This window comes from Lissotriton vulgaris, chromosome 12 (assembly GCF_964263255.1).
Source record: "Lissotriton vulgaris chromosome 12, aLisVul1.2, whole genome shotgun sequence".
In the NCBI taxonomy this organism is placed as follows: Eukaryota; Metazoa; Chordata; class Amphibia; order Caudata; family Salamandridae; genus Lissotriton; species Lissotriton vulgaris.
The window spans coordinates 88,574,293-88,599,084 of NC_141700.1; the positions used below are offsets into that span (position 1 = coordinate 88,574,293).

A 24,792-nucleotide genomic window follows, 5' to 3' on the forward strand; every position below is an offset into this window, starting at 1 on the left:
CCAGATAGATTAGGTTCTATGATATGCAAAATGTTGGTTAACACCACTGTTAAAACATAGTAGAATAGTAATTTTAAGGATAAATGAGATTGAAATGCATCACAGGAACCTAGAGTCAACCTAAGCCCACCTCCCATTTAAGGTTCAGATTAACATAACAATGAGAATTGTATGAAGCAGATCCTGACATTTGTCTGTCTTGGTGCATGGCTAGTGGCGACAAAACATTGAAGGCACGCCGAATCATAGCACTGACGTATTCAAAATAGCGATTACCCTCCATTCTAAAAATGATCTTGCTTGTATTTATACTGGAGTCGATGAAAGAGGAATCGCCCAGTGCACCCTCTTATGGTATCTGCAGCTAGTTTGGCTGAGGAAGCAGGCAGTATCAGCCGGCTCGGAAGATAGCAATAGGGCCTTGTAACAATCACTCTTATGCAATAGCCCTCACTAAACATTGATTTTCTTGGGTGTGGTTACTTTGTTAAACATTCTAGGATTCAAACCTATTATCAATTGTTGGAGTTAACCTTGAGCCTTGACTGATGGTCCAAGCTCCCCTTGGAGAGTTTATTGTGTAGAAGGTGTAGAATAGCTTTCCTGTCAAGTGACCCAGACTCCTGTTGAGCACCAGGAATGGAATGGGGGTGAACACACAACAATCCTAAAGTGAGGCTAAATGACTGACAACAAGTTAAAGAAAACTTTTTGAGGTTAATAACTAGAAGTCAAACTTTAGACACACTAAAATCTATGGACGCCTTTGTCATGTTGATCTATTTGTGTACTTATTTGGGCTTGTTATAGTTATAACAGCACCTTCAAAGGACGTAACTGAAGCAGTACTCCAACACTGTCTTCATGGTAAATATTTATTTAGATGAAAACAATCTGTCAAACTAATGCATTATTAGATAACCATAGAAATTCATAAACATTAAAAATACATTTTCACAAAAGGAAAAAAACTGGCAAAAGCAGGGCACCTGCAGAGGAGCTCAATTTCTGCAATATATATTTTAAATCAATACTTTTTTTGTTGTTTATTGTTTTTACATAATACATAGTGGTACAACCATCAAAGTGAAAGGATGAAATATCAGTGCCATTAGCATTGGGTCTCTGATATTTGAATACATGTCTTTCTTGAAGTGGGTATTGGAGAGAAATTGGCACCAAAAACAATCCAATAATTGACTCAAAGTATGAGTGTGACTACAATAATTGTTTTATTTTTTGATATTTCCCCTTTGCCCTACTTTTACCATCAGAATCTAACACTTGAAATGTATTGAAGGAAAAGTCAGTTGATCATAACTTCTACATATGAGAAACATGCTTATTATAACTGTGCCCTCCAGAGTAAATTATCTTGTGCAACCTGTGCTGATGATGGGGCGTCTCACATTTATGGAAAGCTGACTAATTCATTATGTCTAACCTACCACGTGGCTCATTGCCTCTTCGATTGTCTGACCTTTTATGTCTTATAAGGATTTTCTCCATTAGCCTCTCATTAATGGTTCATTGCTTTTTAGTAATGATGTCTCTTCTTCAGAATACCATGGGACATCGACATGAACCACCTATCCACATGCACCTTTACACATATATATATTTTTTAATTCTTCACATTTCTTTGGATTTTCATTTTTCTTTACCAATGACCATTTATGCATTTTTCTATTCTTTCAGTAGACATTCTGTCTGATTGATTTTCGGATGTGCGTATCGCTATGGCTCACAACTTTCAATTTATGGCACCCCTGCACCATTTCTTAGCATTTCCCCCAGCCTTAAGTCCCTCTGGTGGCCAGGAGTCTACAGCTTGGACTCCAAGGGGTGCTTCTCTTTCTACTTTTACAACCTGAATTTCAGTAGTTTCCCTTATACTGATTTTTCATATTGAAGCAAATTTAAACTGCTGCGAAACTGCCAAAGTTCATATTTTATATTCCTTCCTAGGAGATCTGCGCTGATTCCTCTAAGTACTGTTCAGGAGAGATAATGACTTACAGACCAAATCTTTAATGAGTATAGAAAGCAGTGACACAGGAGAAAATGTTTACGCATACTTACCTGGCATTATAAATAACCAGCTCTGAATTGTCTATGCGCTTATTAATACCAGTGCAAAGAGGGCACAGTCCGTCGCAGTTTTACTAATTGTTTATAAATGTGCCATGAATATCCCCATTTTAGTCCCTTTTTAGATGTTTTGGTTCCAATTCAGAAAGGCATGCCACAGTAATAGGAGTATTCTTTTACCTATTCTACTATGTTTTGTGAATCAGCCTTTGATTCTTTTAACACATTGATGGTTTGGGAATAATGTATTATATGCTTGATGAATAGAAGACCTGTTATACTTCCAAACTTCCTTCCAGAGCATCATTAGTATGGCATATGGGAGATAAAAGATAGCACCCAAGATGTCAACCCAGAAAGACATGAACACAAGGGAGTAGAGCGTAATTTGTTGTTGAAATAAGTTGTGGTTCTAGAACTGTTGAGGCCTGGCTTTCTTCCATACTATTGGCAGCATTAATGTTTAATGAAGATTGTGATCTTCATTAAGATAATAGGGTAATTCTCTGTTATAATACTAAATGGTACCCAAGAATAATAGGTGCTTAAAGCCACCTATTAGAGACACATAGCTTACACCTAAGTGGACTCAAAGACATCAGTAGCATAAACCTTTCTTTTGAGTAAGACGGGAGAACAGTTTGAGGTGTCTATATACACTTCTAAATTTGTTAAATGTGTTGCTCCTTCAAATCTAAATTTAAAACCATTCAACGTGGTTGCCTGATGGGCCAGGCACCGGGACTGTTTTTATGCTCTGTCCATTATATGCTCTCAACGAATTGAACACTTAGAAAATGTAAACTGTTTATCTGATTCAGTTTCGGGTTAATGATTACAACATTTCAGCACTTTAACATTTTCCCAGAGTGAATCATTTGTATTTGATCTTACTGTTCTTGCTAATGTACCCTTTCTCAGCTTTGTACTAATTTGTTGGGAAGGCCTTTAGTACATCTGAAGTACTAGTTACAATGACTATGTTATAAGCCATAGAAGTAAGATCATTTCTGAAACATCTGAGAAATGGTGGTGCTAATACACATATGTGGTAAATGTCTTGGGGACTGTAAATCTCTTTGTCAGCTTTCACCAGCCACTAAAACATACCATTGCTAGTGTCACAAACTAGCTCTGTGATGACATAACTACATTTTAGGACCATACCGACTTTTGAGCAAGAGCAAGGTTCACAGTTTGGCTTGGAACATTCCACCAAAGAACATTTGCAAATACAATTATGCAGAGATTTGAATTCACACCAGCACAGAAAGACACAGACAAAATGGCTAAATAACTAATGCCTGGCTTGCTGTAGGGGCATTGCCTGGCTTAAAAAGAGGAGGCTGTTAAGGTGGCTTGTTCATGTTTGACGATTCAGTTTGAATAAGGGTTGAACAGGGTTGACAGCAGTGAAATGTGCATATGATTGTCATGGGTTCCTATGAAGATGTGGTATCTAAAGTTTAGTGCCCACCTGAGCAATAGTCCATGCATATTTGACAACATCACCCTCCACTCAAGAAACTCTTTGGATCCATGAAAGTCTATTATGCAATTGGCTGATGGGGGAACCTTGACTGCGCATTTGCACTGACTGCAATATGTGAGATACCTAGGGCATATAATGGATTATCTTTGAAATGATAGGGTACAACCAAAACACCTCATGGCATTGTTAGGAATGTGGTGAGGTTTACTTGCTCAAGAAAGAATTCATCCACATTTGGGTGTCACATCGACCTACTATGGTTTGACTGGTCTATGGCAGGTCTACAATGGCTATAAATGGCAAATGTCTGAGTACATTACTTTTGTGCATAAAGGCAAAAGCTGTTATATGATGAGATACCAAGTTCAAGTTTATTTAAGATTGATTCAGACCCCAACAGAGATATAGGGATACCTAGAAAAAAGGATCTTTTTTCCTGAAAGCAATGAATGGTGTTGGTGGAGACACATAGGGGCCAGGTGTACTAAGTGAGTTTGTGTTTGGAAATCCTGTGATGTGATACATAAAATCATGTTTTATGACCCAAAACTCCTTTCTCTAAAGTGATACCCTCTTTTTGGCATTCAAAAGTTTTTTTCTAATTGCAAAATGGTGTTATTGAACCAAACCAAATTGCAATTTGGAATTGGGGTGTAATGGTATTTCCTTTAAATTTCTAGAGGCGTAAACCAGACCGCATAACACTTGAAACATGGATACGCATCACCGTATAGGGCTTGATGAAATTTGTCGGTACCAACCGCAGGCCACCAAACAGTCTGAAGCTTTAATGTAGAGGACTTTTCATTGTATATAATATGGATGGATTATCAAGTTACACAGTCAATAAAAATAATCGCTTTACACAGTTTAGAGCCCTGATGAAGTTCCAGGAGTATATGAAATGAAACACATTAGCTGGATTGTAACCCTTTATTATCGAAGAAAAATAATGAAGGAGAGACTTTGAAATTCATACTGGATTTGAACTCTTTTCTGGTGCACCACCTCATATCTTGTAATCTTGGACAGTGGTTACAAACAGCGGCAGGTGCTGGAAGAATTGTGCACAGGATATTATACTTGTTTTGACTGGAGATTGAGGTGCAGCCTACATAGTTTGTTGCTGGTTTTACACTTTTTTTTTGGTAAAAAGGGTCATATGGTTGACAGTGTAAAGAAAGATCTATTCATGACATTGCATTTTATTTCTCGCTTTCTTTAACGCCTTTTTCACATCATTGTTTCTGATACTATATACAAATGGATTTAGAATAGGGCTCACCATGACATAAAATATACTTATGCCAATTTCCTTATCAAGGTCATTCGCCGAAGATGGTCGGATGTATGTAAAAAGAAGTGGTCCCTAAGTTAAAACAACACAAATTAAGTGGGATGTGCAGGTGGAAAAAACGTTCTTCCTCCCATCAGTGGACTTGATTTTAAAAATGACTACAGCGATCCGAACATAGGAGAGTAGAACACAAAGTGGGGATGCTAGCAAGATTGCAGTAAACACAGTTGAGAGTAAAAGCTCGATGGTGGAGATGTCTGAACACGATAATTTCAAAAGAGGTGGGATATCATAACAATAGTGCTGAATTTCATTGGAGCCACAATAGATTAATATGGAGACCAAGATACTGTACACCGATGAATGTATAGAGAGGATTGCCCAGACACAGAGCAGCAATGTTATACAGAACCTCTGACTCATAATCCGCTTATAATGAAGAGGGTGACATATCGCCATGTATCGGTCAAAGCCAATAATTCCCACCATTGCCAAAATACAGCTGTGTGATGCAAGCTGCAAACGGAATTGCCTTCTTCACTGACAACAAGTCCACCAGCAGCTTTGGCACTATGAAGGTTGTGGTACAAATATCTACCAAGGCCATAATGCCCAGAAAGAAGTACATAGGTGTGTGGAGTCGACAGTCTATTCTGATAACAATGAAGAGCAACAGGTTTGCTAACAGCATCAAGGCATACATAAATAGGAAGATAAAGAAGAGAGGGATCTGATATTCTGGGAGGCTGGAGAACCCCAGGAGAATGAATTCTGTAACATAGCTCTGGTTTCTTCTGTCCATTTTCAGAGTCATCTGAAAGATTTAAACAGAGGATTTTTTGTTAGCTCAATCCACAAGTGGTAATCTTTTATGACAGTATCTTGCAACTCTAGTATCAAGATATTAGGTGTTAATCTTGCACAATAGGAAGTATTTATGTCTGGTGCTGGGCAATAAGTGTTATTGTCTAGTCATACTCAGTCTAAATCAAGGGCCACTAGGAAATCACTTACCTGTCACTACAGCCACTTGAAGAGCTGATAAGTTCCAAAGAATATACACATACATAGCATAGAAAGTGTTGAGACAGTCATGTTCAATGTGCTCAGAGAACAGAGAAAGCTGATGATCCCATCTGGAGGAAAAAAAGGGACAATCTCTCTCCAGAGTTTGTATGTCCGGGAACCACATAGTATTACCACATCAGATACACAGTCGGATCTGTAGAGTTTACTCCATATCTATGTAAGGCTCCGCTCTGTCTTTGAGTCCCTGTGTTCTCCATCCTCACCACCTGACCACGTACTTGCCCCTCAGAATGCAGCCTCCCAGCAGACCGACTAAGGTCCTGCCCCAGCCCACCCCTTCTTTTGTCTTATTTTTCACCTTTTTCCACTCCACGCCTCTCCGCAACACCGTCATTATTTTTTGAAGTTCTATAATGGGACTGGAAGTGGGCCTAACCCAGGGTCTTACATCTGTGGACATCATGTGGCATTAACAGGACACGCACAAGAGGGCATTCACCCATCCATCTAGCAATCTATAATTTACACATTAATTTCCTTGCTCCTTGAGATATCATGGACATTTAAATTTACAGGAGGGTTTAAATGCACTAACGCAGTGCCCAACCCTTCGTCTGGAAATACATGACAGGATAACACCAGTGGTCTCTGCCACTTGGCAATTTGCTCTACATTTTTCACCCTTTGCCACATGTGAATTGATTTAAATTATTTACTTAATGTCACTTTGCATAGGTTTGATTAAACAGTCACATTCATGAATTGTATAAATTGTTCACAATTTTCAAGAATGAATTGATAAAGTTTTCTGAAGTCTGTCTTCTAGTTTAACTCACAAGGTAGATGACCATTCCATGCTGTGTTTTCTATGTCCATGGTGTAAACAGGAAATGCTTAAAAAGACACTGCCACTTCCTGATCTTTTTATTGACTTTCTGACAAAGACCGTGCTGCTGAAACGTGTTGAGTCATCGAAATACTAAACTGCAAAAACTGAAATCCTGAGTGCGGCTCTTCTTACATTCTGCGCGCGTGGGAAATTCACACACACACACATATATATATATATATATATATATATATATATATATATATATATATATATATATATATATATATGTATATATATATAGATAGATAGATGTAGATAGATATAGATAGATCCATATAGATAGATATAGATATATATATATAGATATATATACATATATATATATTTTTTTATATACCAAATGCACAAAAGCTTTCGAGAGTGCACTCGACAGAGCTCCTGCCTTCTTGCATTTCATTGCAGCCTGCTTGAAAGTCCTGATTATTTTTATCTTGTGCCAACCCGTTTCAAGGCTAAATGCCTCTTCTTCTTGGGCTGTTTGTCAAATGTGACATCGAGGGCTCACCTAACCTTATTTCCGGCTTTATTTATTTGCATCATGGCCCCCAGTGGGCATTGTTCAGTGAAATACCTTTTGTTGCATGTTAGGAAACATAGTCCCTTATGTGAGCTGAAGTTTATTTCCTTTCGTGGGATCGATGCACATGAATTATTAAAACAATTATTTTCCTATAGTAGGCTTCAGAACTGAACTTCAGGCTTACTTCGCATTGGAGCGCTGTGCTGTCATGATACAGATTAGTTCCACTTCACAACCTCTTCTCAGTGATTGATGGTGCTTCTCTCCACGGCAGGGCAGCCGTGCAACATAATTTTTTTTCCAAATGCCCGAAAGCTTTCGAGAGTGTACTCGACAGAGCTCCTGCCATCTGGCATTTCATTGCAGCCTGCTTGAAAGTCCCGATTATTTTTATCTTGTGCCAACGAGTTTCAAGGCAAAATGCCTCTTCTTCTTGGGCTGTATATATATTCATTGAAAAAAACATAGGTTTCAGGGGTGTTATAGTTATCTGGACATTTCACTCATACAAACCATTGAAATTCCTCCGTTATAGTTAGTTGTACTAACTGTAACTCTCGCGCCTGCAATCCACTGGTGATGATGTCACATATTACATCATTCTTGACATGGTCAGTGACATCACCAGTGGTTTGCGGGCGCGAGAGTTACAGTTAGTACAACTAACTATAACGGAGGAATTTCAATGGTTTTGTATGAGTGAAATGTACAGCTAACTATAACACCCCTGAAACCTATGGTTTTTTCAATGAATTTCTAAGGTTTTTTAAATGATAATTCCTAACTATAACCTGCCTGAAACCTATGCTTTTTTCAGTGAATTTCAAAGGTTTTTTAAATGATAATTCCTAACTATAACCTGCCTGAAACCTATGTTTTTTTCAGTGAATTTTAAAGGTTTTTTAAATGATACTTCTTAATTATAATGTTCATTAAGCATATCTGTTTTTTTCTATCTTTTTTAATTATCAACCTAGTAAAAAGTGCAAATATTAGCACTCTTCAATTTATTCCTCCCTCCAAGAAAATCGCTACAAACCAGAACCACAACTAACGTTAATAATATACAAACTAGGCGTTCTCATAGAAAAAAACAAAAAAAAACACCACTTCCCATGCTTTCAACAACAAACCAAATCTACAATGCTACCTAAAAAAACAGGCGATAGTTCCATTTACCACTTACAAATTAATATCAACATTTAACTAGTGTAAGGACGTCGACTATGTACTGTGTGAATTACATCCAACTCACACCCATATCTGAAGACAAATATGTAATAGAGGTATGTAATAGAGGTACTAATTATGCACTTCCAACACCCGACAAAATCACAACACCCCTGCTGACTCCTCCCCCTCTACTACCTCACAGTCAGCGCAAAACAGGACTACGGACCTTCCCAAAATAATATATTCCCTCAACAGCACACTAGCTCAATGTTCAGAGATGTGGCAATCAGCTATGTACAAGGGAAGGAACTCGCACATCAACAATAATGTACACAATGCTAACACTACCGGTGATATGCTATACACAACTCACTATACAAACCAAAATATATATACTATTGATACATGTAGTGTACTGCACAGTGGACGCAACCATATTATCTCAGAGTTTGAGGAATATCTCGGTCATGTAGCTGTGTTGTCTCCCCCCCCTGAAGCAGAAGCGGAATGGGCTGGTCCAACGTACGCAACTCCAGCGTAAGAGTATAAATAATTAGCCAATGCCCTGGCCGTGGTTTACTTCTGCAAAGACAAAAGGCTCTGCCACAGCGTAGGTCCTCACTCTGCCACGTGGCTGCCGCCATGACCACATGCATCTTCGATACAGGCCCATTCAGAACTCAGTGCCACAGCACTGCAGACTTATGTCTGTATTGACTACTGCCTTCGATCTACACTGCAGACAGCAGGCTTCTCAACTTGAATTCAGCTTTGGATCTACACTATGGACAGCATTGAAGTTAGCCTTGATTTATGTAAGGCAGAGACAATTGTACTCTATGTCCTCAGACTTTGTTAAAATAAGTGACAAAAATTCTTCGTCGATATCTGTGCTGACTACTGCCTTCGATCTACAGTGCGGACAGCAGGGTTCACAACTTGATACCAGTTTCGCATCAGCACTACAGACAACATTGAATTCAGTGTGGATTTATTTACGGCAGAGACAATTGTACTCAGTCCTCACATTTTGTTGAAGGATGCGAAAAAAAAACATTCCTCAATCTCTGTAATGACTACTTTCTTCGATTTACACTGCGGTCAGTAGAGTTTACAACTTGATACCAGTTTTGCATCAGCACTACAGACAATATTGAATTCAGTCTCGATTTATTTAAGGCATAGACAATTGTACTCTGTCCTCAGATTTTGTTAAAGTATGTAACAAAAAGCATTCCTCGATGTTTGTGTCGACTACTGACTTAGATCTACACTGCGGACAGCAGGGTTCACAACTTGAATTCAGCTTTGCATCAATACTACGGACAGTAGGGAATTCAACCTTGATTTATTTAATGAAGAGACAATTGTACTGTATGTGTTCAGATTTTGTTAAAATAAGTGACAAAAATCATTTGTCAGTATCTGTGCTGACTACTGCCTTCGATCTACAGTGAGGACAGCAGGGTTCCCAACTTGAATTCAGCTTTGGATCTATACTACGGACAGCATGAAATTTAGCCTTGATTTTTTTAAGGTAGAGATAATTGTACATTATGTCCTCAGATTTTGTTAAAGGATATGATAAAAAGAATTTCTTGATGTCTGTTCTGACTACTGCATTCGATCTACTTTGTGAGGGCTCACGATTCAGGTGGAATGGCGATTGCACATGGCGCATTCCAGTAGGCAAGAGACATTGTACCAGTGCGACTCGCCCGAACCACGAATCATCGCAGGGTGCGCACACGTTGAGTTCTTCAGGTACCACTAACTCACTCCCCGTGGCCTTATTAAGGCAGAGTTCACTAGGCAAAAAATATTGCACCCACTGCGGCCTGCCCGGACCATGCATCATCGCAGGTTACGTACACGCTCAGTACCAAAGGTACTACTAACTCAGTGCACCATAATTTAGCGCCACGTGGCCGTATTCAGGTAGAATTCAACAGACAAAAGACATTGGTCCAAATGCGGCCCACCTGGACTACGCATTATGGCAGAGTACGTACAAGCTCAGCGCCAAAGATACTACTAACTCAGTGCACCATAAATCATCACAAGGAAGAGTGAACAGTTTTATGTCAGCAATGTGGCATACTATCACTTTTAAATGGAATTCATGCAGAATTCAATCAACAAAACACATTACTCCAATTACTGTGCCCCCCCTCCCCCGACCACGCATCATTGCAGGGTACGTACACGCTAAGCGCCAAAGGTACTAGTAACTCAGTGCACCAAAAATCATCGCCTCGTGGCCTTACTAAAACAGAATTCACAAGACAAAAAACATTACTATCAATACGGCCTGCCCAAACCATGTATCATCGCAGGCTCCACAGAACCTTGTTGTTTCAGGTGCCACTAACTCAGTGCAAACCAAACTAAGTATAACACCTATCAACCCTACACAATATCCCTTTACTATGCTTCCTTCAAAAACTTCTTTTATATCACTTATAGATTTAGTTGAATAATAAAATTCACGCTGCAAGTGCAAAGGCACACTTAATGACAGTCTACACTGCGGACAGCACAGGTCACAATTTGAATTATAATGTTCCTGACATACATATTTCGACAATGTATTCCATACATGTTTCATCTGTTATTTGAATCGTGATTACACATGATGCAGTCCAGCCTAATATCTACACTGCGGACAACAGGGTTTACAACTTGAATTCAGCTTTGCATCTACACTACAGACAGTAGGGAATTCAGCCTTGATTTACTTAATGCAGAGACAATTGTACTGTATGTATTCAGATTTTGTTAAAATAAATGAAAAAAAGCATTCTTCTATAACTGTTCTAACTACTGCCTTCCATGTACACTGCAGACTTTAGGGTTCACAACTTGAATTCAGCTTTGGATCTATACTACAGACAGCATTGAATTCAGCCTCGATTTATTTAAGGCAGAGATAAAAAATACTCCTGTGGCACTGCTAGTATGCGTAAGCACCTTCAATCCCTACATCCTGTGAACTATGCTCACAAAGAATGTAGAAGACTGCGCTAAAGTGTTCCTCCACCACTGGCAATACCAAGTACCTCTGGGGCATCACCTTCAACATCGCCACCACACATAGGTCCCCATTTTGAGAAATTTAGAATGCACTGCGTGAAGTGCAATTGTTTAATTTGTTATGGGGAGCAATCAGTACACCTAGTTTGCAGAGCAATTGATAACCATTGATAGTAGGTTTTTTTTCCCCCTCTAAGTTCATACAGTCCAGTATGCAACAGTGAATGCAGCCCGTTCAGACCAGGCATCATCGCAGGGTGAGCACACGCTAAACACCAGATGAACCACTAACTCAGTACACCATAAATAATCACCACGTGACCTTATTAAGGCAAAAATCAGTAGTCAAAAGACATTCTTAAGAGTGCAGTCTGCCTGAACCATGCATCATCGCAGGCTCCACACAAACTGCCCCTACCTCAGTGCACCACAAATCATGAACCCTTTACGATAGAATCTTCTGTGTATTATTTCACATATAGTGCTCCTCCCTTTGTACAGCAGAAGTCATAAACCGTTTACGATTGAATATCTGTGTATGATATCATGATTACTATTCAACTTGTTAGCAACAGCAACGTAATAAAATGGAGTTGAGCACAAATGCCTGTACCCACTTCAACTATCTATCTGTGTCTGTGTATTTATTATGTTTGTAAAATGCTGCTCCTGCACCCTACCACATTATATTGTGCTGTAAATAGCATTTGCAACCATCGTACGTCTTCCAGTAACAAAATGTTTGAATATATAACTTTCTCTAGCTTATTCTACAAATACGAACGTACAAACTGGATCATTACAATACTGCAAACAAAGTGTATAGTAAATTTATAAGGGTGTGCTCTTGCTCGATTTCTTTTTAGCATATTTATATACCGCAAAATCGACCCAAAACTATATCAGCAATTTACATGAGTACCTTATTTACAGTACATTTTCAAGCACGCATAGATTACGTCATTTCTCTACAATAACAGGATGTGGACGCGACTCCGAGCCTCGAACACTGATTTCCAGCACCAACTTCTACAGTATACCTGAATGACCACATACATATATATATTAGCTGCCCTTTATGTGCCAAAAACTGCAACCTAAAGCTTTCATAGCCCTGTATTACTACAGCTACAACACTCCACTCAATGTACAACAAGCATTCATATTCGCAGAAATGCGTCATGTCCATCATCTTTTATGTGTACAACTATGGATGAATGTAGGATTAGTGATTCCCCGTACCTTCCATGTTGGTCATGTTGTGGGACTTAACAGACATAATGACACATTTGCGTTTAAGACCTGGGTGACGAAGGCACTACAACACAGACACCAAAATCAGTTGATTTCTCATATAGCTCATGACGGAACCACGGCCATAGCTCCGGAGTCATCGTTCACAGCCTCGCGCAGCACTGCCATACGTCAGTCAAGCCCACTCCGCTTACGCTTCCGGGAAAACACAACAACGCTACATGGCCCAGATTTCCATTGTAGTGATTTCTTAGTTCCAGGTCTAGTTGTCTGAACGGGACACACGCACACCCTCATGGCTGGTATGCACCAACACCACACCCATCCAGCACATACGTCGCAACACACGTGACCCTACCAATATAAAAGACGGGGCACACGTGCTTTACACCATTTTAGAGTTGCTCCCATCGCAACCGCTGTGATGGCCCGTCCTGATGGTTCGGACGCCGCATGTAGGCCCGAACTACCAAACAGGGGGCCCACCACCGGATTGGTGACGGTACAACGCGTACCGTCACAACGCGTGCTGTTACAACGCGTCCCTTACAACGCAAGTCGTTACCACGACTTGCGTTGGGGGCGCGGATATCGAATAGTATAATTTACTATTCTAACACCAGTCCCCGTGGACACTAGGGAAGGTGTTGGAATAGTAAATTTACTATTTTTAATCTTCTAGCGCCCTCCAGCGCAAGTCGTGGTAACGACTTGCGTTGTTACGGACGCGTCGTAACAGCACCGCGTTGAAACATCCGCGTTGTAACGGATGTTTCCCCCCACCACCATGTACGTGGCCTCTTTGGTCACTGAGTTAGTGGTACCGCAAGGACTGAGCAGTTGAGGAACCTGTGATGAAGATAGGTGCACAAGTAGGTCCTTTGCCATAGTGATATCAAGTCTCAGCACCAAATCTGAGACTTCATGGTGGCAGAGTGGGGCTGCATGATGAGGAACGTACCCTGTCAGAGAAAAGGTGAGCAGTGAGGCCTGGGTGCGCAGCGGAGGGATTAGATGGGGTGTAGCAGACTGGATACAAAAAGGCCACGCAGCGATGCAGGCGTATGCAGTCCTATATACCGTATCTTATTGCATTTGTATTTTTTTTCCTATAGCAGGAAAGTTTTTATAGTCGCTCAAAAGTCGGTCGCTCGTGATTATTGAAACCACGTGGATCACTGCGCACCACTTGTTTTCTATAACCAGATGGAAAATATTACTACTCTACTAATCTATACTACTATTATAAAGAGAGAACACAAACCTTTTGGCAAGGTAAACTCGGGAACCACAGCGCCAATCCACACACCCGATACATTGTAGAAATTGTCAGGGTGGGCAGATGGACATAGGCTATAAAAAATAAAAATAAAACGTACATTTAAAAATATAACTTTAAAAAAAAAGTAGTGCCCTGAAAGTAGCGCCGGCCGCGACGCTGCTCTGGCCGTTCTGTAGCGCTGGCCGCGACGTGCGTGATGGCGAGGAGGAGAGACATGGAGCTGCGGTGAAGTGAGCATGGAGCTGCGGTGAAGTGAGGAGTGCGGGTGCGTCATGGCGAAGAGGAGCGGCGGTGAAGTGAAGATCGCGGGAAGGAGCGGCAGCTCAGGTAAAGTAAATGCTCATTGAAAGCAGGGCGGGAGGGAGTCGGGCCGGGAGGGGGGGGCGGGAGCGGGTGTGCACAGAGGGACAGGCGGGAGGAGTGGGGGCGGGAGGGAGTCGGGCGGGAGGGAGTCGGGGCGGGGGGGTCGGGGCTGGAGCGGGTGTACTGCCCCCAGCCCCTTTCTGCCCCAGCCAATGCTGGGGCGGGCTGCTAGTGATGCCAATCAAAGCCATTAAACAAGTTGGAACTGTACAAATAGTTGTATTTTTAATGCGGGAGGGAAGGTGTGTGAAAGGGCGATGTTATTCTACTCCACATTAAGATAGTAACAATTACCAATCATAACATCTTTGTTTTACTATCTTTTAGATGTAGAGCTTCAAGGTGCACTATGTCCTGGCACGTGGTAAAAGACACACCGGTGACAGAAAGGTGAGCTGCAAATATTCTTTTCAGTCACTCTCTCACCTCCTCTCTCCTTTGATAAAGAAATGAAGCACCATCTTATCTTCCTTTTTATCTAACAGGTTGTGTTTCACAAATTGGCTTTCTCCCCCCCCCAATACCTCCAAAGCTCAACGTTTGAGGATTCTGCGATAATGCGTGGCCATCATAACAACGGATAAGAAGGCTACTTCGACACGTAGTGGACCCTCTTTGAATCACGCCAATGGCACCAGGTGAGTAAAGAAGCTTGTTTGTGAAGCAACGAGAAGTCACCAGTAGGCGGAGAGACTGGATAGTGTAATGCAAATTGACTGCATACGAATGTACAATTACCTCCGGGCAGGGGGAGTGGATAGATCGTAACAGTCTAGAGTGCGCGAGAAAGGGCACTCATCTTCGGACAATGGGAGTCACTGGGGTGCAATACTCTGGGTACGCAGTAATGAGAACTCACCGCTATGCAGTGGGAGTGCATGGATATAGTACTCTGGGAGAAAAAGAGCACACAGACACCTCCTTGCAGTGGAAGTTGATGTAATACAGTACCCTGAGTGTCCAAAGGCATAACACAGAAATATACGTGTGCAGTTGTATGTACTCTGCTATCACTAACTCTATACTATCTTTCAGATCACTAAACTTGATGGTGCACGATCAACCGGCACATGGTTGGACACACACCAGAGGCAAAAAGGTGAGCTACGAAGATTTTCTCCAGTATCAACACTACCTCGTGCTCCATCTATTACTTTCTCTCTCTCACACTTTCGATGTCGTTTTTTCTCTCTTTCTCTCTCTCCCTCTCTCCCACATTGTTTCTCTTTCTCTTTCCAAGTTATGGATGCTGCTGTCCACTCTGCACATAAATAAATCGAGGCTGAATTTAATACAGTCTGCGGTATAGAACCAAAGCAGACTTCAAGTTGTGAACTCTGCTGAAAACAGTGTTTTCAAAAGGTAAGCAGAGCGACCTAGATACACATTGCCTCCAATTAAACGCGTTGCAAATAAACAATATTGTCCTGCATAATGACGTGATCTCTCACCTAATTCTGTCTCATCTATGAATCATTGTAAAGACCTGCTGGACCATACTGTAGATCTGACCCAGCAGGCACTTCCCTACAGACACCTCTTCAGCGGAGGCCTATGACAGGGGTGGGATGGATCAGGCACACTGCACACGTACGAATAAGCAATATTGCCAAGTGGTATGTTAATTTGTGATTTTTGACCTAATTTGGTCACATCAAGCTAATTTCAAAGACTTATTTTCATTTTTGTTTTGCAGGTTACTTACCCTCCTACCATTGGAGTCCATCTCACATTTTGTTCATTATACCGTTATGTTAAAGTTACGTGTCATCCTCTCCCCAACCCTTTTCAACCTTTTCATGGAACCACTCACCCTCATTCTCAAACAAGCTAAAATTAGTTACAAGATCAAATCCCACAACGACATCCTTCACCTCAACGACACCCTAACTAAAGTACAAGCCTGGTTCCATCTAAACCATCTCAAACTGAACCCCCAAAAAACAGAAATCATTCTTTTCACCCCCAAAAACAATACCCTTCCCATCCAAATCTGGATCAATGATATCAAAGCTCTCAATTGCTCCCTCTCCACCTCTAACTCAGTTAAATCCCTTGGCATCAGCATCGACCAGAATCTCAACCTCATCCCCCACATTAAAAATGCCGCCAAAAGTGCTCTTTTCATCCTTCTCCACCTCAAAAAAAATCAAACCTTTCATTCCAGCTGATGATTTCAAAATCGTTGTCCAATCGCTAGTCCTCTCCAGGATTGACTATGCTAACGCCACCATTGCCGGCACCCCTAAAACCCATCTTGCACCGATTAAATCTGTCCTCAATCTAGCTGCCCGACTTATCTCTGACTGAAAAAGATTTGACCACATATCGCCCGTCCTCAAAAATCTTAATTGGCTCCCAATTGAAGGAAGATCCTCTTACAAGACTGCCTGTATCACCCACAAAGCTCTTCATCAAAACACCCCCGCCTACCTTGCAACCAAACTAAAAAAAGCAGGCTGCACCAGGTCCCTGAGAAGCACCAACTCCCTTCTCCTGATCCCACCCAGACTTAATTGTCAAAAAACTCAATCTAGTGCATTCTCTGGTAATGCTCCTACCATTTGGAACTCACTCCCCAAAAACCTTCGCTGCAACCCCTCCTACTCTCTTTTCAAAAAAGAACTCAAACTACTTCTCCACAACAAATATTGGGGTACCTAGCATGTCCACTCTCTCTACTCTTATACCCTCCACCCACCTTGTCTGAATTCAACATCTTCTCCCCTGTTAACTGTTTCGCCTATTTTTAATTTGTACCTGTCTATATATGCTTTTTGCAATACTGTATCCCGTTGCTAAGTCCGCATATATTGCTATTTTATCTTATTGTGTCTAACTCTGTTGTAAAGCGCTCTGATACTCCAGGGTCCAGCAGCGCTATATAAAACCCTTGAAATAAATAAATAAATAAATATTTATTGTTGTTTTAATAAAAGATAATAATAATAAAAAATGAGTCTTCTTTTTCTGACAACATTTCACGATTATTTAGTGTGATAATCATATGCTTAGAGAATATTTAACAATTAAAAGTAGAAATGATGTTTATAACTAGAAGTATAAAACTGAGGCTAACTCCAGTTCTCAGAGTCTGTAGCTGTGATTAATGGTTCCTATGGAAAATTCTAAAATGTCCAGCACACTTACTGTTTGGATTAGCAACATTGTGTTGTGAACTTGTGACCTATGTGCTCAGTTAAGTGTTCCATGAACTGTTACTATGGTAACAGGCAGTAAGCAGTTTGGGGGTAGGGTTGAAAGGTACTGGCTGTACAGAAGCCGTTATATTTACCCAGGATCTTCTACAATACAGAGGAGAAAGCCAACTGAGACGACAGAACACTGTGGGACAGATTTACAAGCCCCTTATGCCACTTTTGCGTCACTTTTCCCATGTTAAAAGTGATGCAATAGTGGCGCAAGGGACTTGTAAATCTGCCCCATGTACATTACGAACAAAAGAAGTACACAACAATTAGACAGTGTTGCTTCACGATTCACAGTGTGCACTTCACTAAATACTTCATGCCTATTTAAATGGGAGACGGGATTGTCGACATTCCAAAACCTAGGGGCATATTTACAAGGACGGCGCTAAAATTATCGCCGCTTTAAAGGCAGCAAACTTCAGCTAAAACGACTTCAAAATCCTTTGTTGTCTTACCAGAAGATTTTTTCAACACTGCTGTTTCCTACGGCAGAGTGAGAGCCGAGGCTCCCATCCTGCCATAGCAAACTTGGTTTGCATTTTGAAAGAAAGAACACGAAAACCTACTCACTCTTTATGGGGGTCTCTTCCATGTTATAATGATTGATTGATTGATTGATTGTGGGTTTCTAAAGTGCTAGAATCGACTCCCGAAGGAGTATCTCTGCGCTGTAGACCGCTGGGGAACCCGTCCTGGCTTTCCCTGTGAGATGGTCCCTACTGGGTATCTCCAAGGTGAAACCAGGCATCCCCGGCATATGTGGGGGGCCGTTGTGGAGATGAGGCAAGCTAATGCCCAGAGTTGCAGAGTGTGATCCCTAGTTAGAGTAGGCACCGAGGCGAGAATTATCGAGTCCGTTGACTCTGGTCCAAGACCCTGCCGATCGGGAATTGAACCCTGGGCCCGGGCCGTCCTCTGCTCCCGGGTCTGCCGCCTCTAAACAGTGAGCCACACCACTCCATAGGAACACCTACCTTGCCACTGGGAACACCTACATTGCAACTCATTGGAGATACGAGGCGAGCCGTTAGCAAACCGGCTGCTAACATGCGTTAATGCATCTTAGCGTCACCTAGTAAATAGGGCAATATAATTTTCACCGCATTTTTGGCTTTTTTTTAAAAATCGCGGTGAAATGGCACTTGTTAATATGCCCTCAAGTTTGCTATGACACAGTGGGAACCTCGACTCCCGCCCTGCCATAGCAAACCACAGTATCCCCCGGGTAAACACCCAAGACACAGCAGGAGCCACTCCTGGGGGGCGGTGTTCCCCAAGGCTTTCGACTGCGCCAGAATGGAGACCACACGGCCTCCCTCCCTAAATATAAAAAGCACTGGAGGGTGGCAATCCCCAGGGCTTAGACGTACCTTCGAGCTCCCGCACCCATTTATTTTGTAACACCGAGGAATGGCGATCCCCAGGCTACAGGACCCCTCGGAGCCCCCATCAAATGTAATATTTTAGACCCCGGGATTTAGCACTCCCAGGTAGCTAATTTTTAAACAACCACAAGAGCCCGCGCTTCATTTATTTTTAGTACGGCGGATCCATGCACCAAGCGCACATTTCTCAGTTTTTTCAACAAAATAAAATGAATTGTTTTTTGGGCCCCAGGGGTCCTTGTGGGACCCCCTAAGCAGGCCTAGAGGGTCAAAAATGTTCTTACCTATCCCTTTTATACATTTTGAACACTTGTTCCACTAAATTCTAGATCCTTGCTTCTATCGAGGCACAGGATGGCTGCCAACACTTCCTGGTTTCGAATGTTGACAACCACCTGGCAGTCAATTAGTGCATGATCGGGACGGTGCGCTTAGAGTGCACGCAATCCACAGAGGCCATAGATATATATGTACTTTTAATTGTAATTTTATCGGAAACTACTGAACGGATTTACACCATTTAAGCAAAAGGCACGAGTCTGAACCAAGGACTACCTCTTTGACAAATTTGGTATAATTCCGTTCAGCCGTCCTCTTGTTCTTGTGCTCCGAAGCTGCACCTCCTCGCTACACGTGAGCTCGGGACGGAACGAAGAGCCAATTTTGACCCACCCACCAGCCCCTGAGGACAGCAAGTTGTTGTGCAATAAAGTGAAGTTATAAGTTGGTTTTTCCATTTCATTTATAGGCTGTGACAGTATCAGTTTGTGGTTAATCATAATAAAGTATGGTGAATACAGTCTAGGTTGTTACGATTAAAATAAGTTAATGTAGTGTTGCATTTCTAGCATGCTCTTTCGGTCGTAGTGACCAATGTTTTCATAGGTTTCAGAATTGTCGTATTTAATTTTTTGGTAGGCGGTAAGGTCATGATCGGTGAGCACTAATTGGTAGATCCCTATGAGTGGGCGTCACCCAACACGGATGGGAGCGCTCGGGAGAGGTGGCCATTGGCCCCTCAGTGGGGAGGCGGTCCCGTCTAAGGGCGGGTCGCCGGAAGTAAAGGAAAGGCGGTCAAGGCCCCTTCCTTTGTAGGAGGGGTTACAGCCCCCTCCTGGGGAATTTCCCGGGGCCAGGGTCATCTGCGACGGCAGATGCGGTAAGTTGTGTGGGGTGGGGAGAGGTCAACGATACCTTCTAGATACCACACACAAGTGTTCGAACGACCTTTAAATGGCGTCGAGTCTTAAGTGCCCCCGTCAAGTCAAGGGAAATTGTTAGTAGTTGCACTTGAGGTAAGCCTCTGTGCTGTCGCCCCTCCCAAGTGGGAGGGGTAAGTCTGGTTAGGGATCTTGACACCGGTTATGACCTTGCCGTTGGCCCTTAAACGTTAGGATGTACAATTTCAGTGTTCTTAGAGAATGTTTTTGTAGGATGCTAGTTCGGCTAGGAGAACCTCTGTATTAGAGATTATGTTAAGGTTAGCCAAACATCGTAATGTGATAATGAAATTGTACATAACATGAAAACGTTTAATGTTTTAATTTTTTGTTTTAATAAATACGGCCGGGATGGTCACTCCATCCCACATCCAAAAACTTTAAGAACTGTTTCCGGTTTCCCTCCTTTTGGGGATTGTGTTGAGAGGGGGTGGCGGGTATCTCAGCCATAGTGCAAAGTGTTAAGTGCATCAGGAGCAAACAAACGACCTACGCGTTTCAGCCAGAGGCCTTCATCCGGGTATATATATCTTAAAATTACAAGCTACCATGTGACTTTACTGTACTGAAATGTTCTAAACAGAGTCCTGTTCTTTGTCAATCAAGCCTGGGTAGATTATAAAGATTAGGTTATAGCTGCAATTTTCTACACAGATTTGTTAAATAGTTTAATCTTGCAATAAACTATAATGAGTCTATATAAATGCTGACCAACACTACACTAACATTTTGTTATGTTTTTTTCTTTTCCTTAACAATTTTGGACAGTGTGATAAAAGAGCCTAGTTACACAGCAAAGGTCAAAAGTAGAAATTACATATTTCCCAGTTAGTAAATTATAGACCATTTGCCCGATATGACTAATAACTTTTATGTTCATTTTTAGAGGTGGATTGATCAGACATTTGACCCTCTTCAATGTGCCTAAACGATGAAGGCACATTGACAGCATCTGTATCATTTAGAAGAGAGATCAAGAGTCTCTTTTGCCCATGCCGGAGGGTGAGGTGACCCCCGACAGTTCTCCCTTGGAGGATAGGGTACTGGATGGCCACATGCCGGACAGTGCCATCTCCTTGACATATAAGAAGCTGATCAATGTTCGCACAGACCTCCTCCTGGGGGTGAGAGATCAGTGGGTGCGGGACGGGATAGAGATTGACGACGAAGACTGGCAGTGTGCTGTGTCGTCCCCCAAGGAGGTCGCTATTTCCTCCCGTCTTCGGTTGGTGCAGCTAAAGATCTTGCACAGAGTCTATGTCACTGGCCCCAGGCTTATACATATGGGACACTCTGCTGATGGCCTCTGTAGGCGTGGTTGTGGTGCTCTCGCCACCTTCATGCACATCATTTGGGAATGCAATGTGAAAGCTTCCTATTGGAGGCGAGTGCACATGATTATGAGCGAGGTGACCGGGGTGGAAGTGCATGCGGAGGCCCGAAGATGCCTCTTGAATATCTGGGGCCCAACAGATCATAACATTGCCCAGACCCAATGGGTGACCCTTGGGAATATGGTTGCGAAACGGGACATCGCACAGATGTGGGGAGCAACAACAGCCCCGAAGGTGGTACAGTGGAAGGCCAATATGGATTGGTGTATGTTCCGGGAAAAGACTGTATATGTCGCCAGGGGTAAACCTAAAAAATGGCAGAAACTATGGGGGGCTTGGAATGAGTACAGGGGTGACATTTGCGTACCTCCAGAACCCGCTCCACAGGAAGAACACTTGTCCCCATAGCCTATGATTCCAACTGACGGTTCGATATCTTTGTTATCCTGTGTTTCCCTCTCCCACCGTTCTTAGTATCTCTATTGTACTGGTTATCACTGTGGTCATTGTGCTTAGCCGGCTCCTTGATTACGCCTCACTGTACATTGGTTTCATTGCCTTCTTTCTTAGCGCCCGTTTCGGCGCCTCTTTCTGTATCTTTCCTTCCTTTTCCTTTTGTGACAAAAAATTTAAAACTTAACCTTCATTCGTTCTGACATACTGTTTCTTGCACTTTGCTTTACTACATTCCGATCTGCTGCCTAGCCTCCGGGATGTAAGGCTGAATAGCTGTGTGCACTATTTGAAAATAAAGGTTTAAAATTTTTTTTTTTTTAAAAAGAGTCTCTTTTGCGCACATTAAGGTTACAGAACATAATGCTTACATTGTTTGAAAGTTTCCACCCAATTGCACTATGGAATAATTTATAAGAAACACAATTTCAAAGAAATAGAAGCTGATGATCCTCATGCAGAAATAGCAAGAGAATGTGTACCCCAAACAACTGTCATCCCATGCTCACAAAATATCAGTAGGGAATGTTTTGTGAAGAAAGATAAAGTACTAAAGGCACACATGCCTTGGAACTATGTGAAATTATGCATACTCAAAAAATTTGTCAGCCTTGATTAAAGAATCCAGTTCACACTCAAATCCTTGATTTTGTTTTAAAAGAGAACTAACATCAGGTAAAGATTAGCACACATGCCATCTGGCAAGGAACAATATTCAGGCAGAGCCCCCTGCAGAGTTCAGATCCAACATGACTTACATTGTCTGGCTCTTATATATACAAATTCACAAAACAATTGATAAACATAGATACAGATGTAGGAGCCATGCTATTCAGAAATATCAGACAAACTGTGTATGTGATATACATATCAATTACTTACCGTACCAGAAGCGATGGTGTCAATGGCAATATAGTATGGAAAATGAGGGAGAATAGTGATTTTATAAAGAATTATGAAGCCTTACATTGTATTGAACATTTCCAAGGCAAAAACATAAAATACAGGGGATGATATTACTGTACAAATATAAGCAATTATATATTTTTCTTGCAGGAACATTTGACAAACATTACACAGGAAGAAAGAATATGGATATTATCTCTACAGCTGCATAAGCAAGTCTTCAATGGACAATTAAGTGGCAAAGCCTCGCCTTCGTGCTACAGAAAAAGACAAAGCAGATGAATAGGTATTATGGTGTGAAATATTAAAATGATCAGCCTACAAGGTATTTGCACACTTTTCAGTGCTGCTGCTAAGCAAGTGCATTTTTTGCACAGGTTTATCATTAAATATGGGATAAATCCTCTTATCTAGAAAATAATATTCTGGATAAAGGATAAATGAAGACAACATTGTGTAATATCATGGATATGGCAATGAATTAATGTTGTTGTAATACTTTATTCGATAAGAAATTATCATAAAAGTAGGTACATTTTCAATCCTAAAACAAACCATAAAATTCATATGTCCAATTTTAACAACCAATAAATACAATAAAAAGACATATATACAATAAAAATAAGAACCCAGAGGGCCTAAAGTGCTGCGGCAATCTAATCATGTGAAACTAATCTGATTAAACTACAGTTGTCTAGCTCATTTAATTCTTTACCAGCATTGTACGTATTTGCCAGGCCTTTCCCAGGTACTTTGCAACCCCACATACAATAGTCAGAGATGTTATATCTGTTGTAAGGATGCGTAGCGCCATTCTATACTGTCTAACTCCCAACTCTTTACATACTGGTTTCAGCCATCTACTTCTGGTCCACCTATAAGCTTTACAGGCAAACAAAAAGTGTGGTAAAGACTCGCTAGGGCATGAACAACCTGGACAGGTAGCTTGATGGGACCGTGACTTTTTCTAACTCTCGGTGAATTCATTTAGTGGGGGTGTCCCATACCTCAACTTTAAAAAGAGCAATCTATCTCTTGGAATTTGAATAAAATCTAATAAAGGTTCAAGCTTCCCAACAGGTTTGTGCACTAGAAATTGATCAGTTAGAGTCCCCCACTTAGAGCTGTGTAATTCCTCAGCCTGCACCCACTCCCAGTACATTTTCTTAATGGTTTGTTTGGGTGGGGGGTTTTGGGATATCCACGATTCGCCCAACCCCAGGTTCATGACCAACTGTCTCAATTTGTTCAGCCACACGATCTTCTTTGAGCTGTTCAAACTGTTAAGTTCATCAAACACTGCTGCATAGTTTTCCAATTCGGGTGTCCTTCTCAGGCGCACCCAAAATAATAATGGGTGAAGGCGAACTATGTCTTTGATTGAGCGTTTACCCATGTCGTGGAGAAGGGGCTTTAAGGGGGTTGAAAGTGGGAGGGAAACTAGATCTCTCAAGAACTTGTTCTCGGCTCTGACCAAGTCCGTGGTATTCTCGAACCCCCACAATTCTGAGCCATAAACTGCAGAGGCCAGTGCCTTCCCTTCTTATACCGCTAGAGCCGGGGTTATTGGTCTACTAATGGAGGCCCGCTGGCCTCTCAAGATTGCTCCTGACACTCTTTTGTGGTTAAGAAGCATTTTGGCCACATGGGAGTCCCATTTCATTCTGTTGTTAACCCTGACTCCCAAGTCAAATGCCTCCACCGCCTCTAACAGAGACCCATTAAGGGTAATATTAATCCTCCTTGATTTTTTCGACGGTGACAATACCATTAATTTTGTTTTGGAGGTATTGATGGTTAGACCCCGTTCTTCACAAAACAAACTAAACCTGTCTAGCAGTTTCTGGAGACCCGAG

The 24,792-nt window shown here is 41.7% G+C and overlaps 1 pseudogene; it reads right to left on the reverse strand.

Moving 5' to 3' along the window:
• Positions 1-4,769: 4,769 nt before the first annotated feature.
• On the reverse strand, positions 4,770-5,682 carry LOC147673441 (olfactory receptor 1M1-like; annotated as a pseudogene).
• Between the last annotated feature and the right edge of the window lie 19,110 nt (positions 5,683-24,792).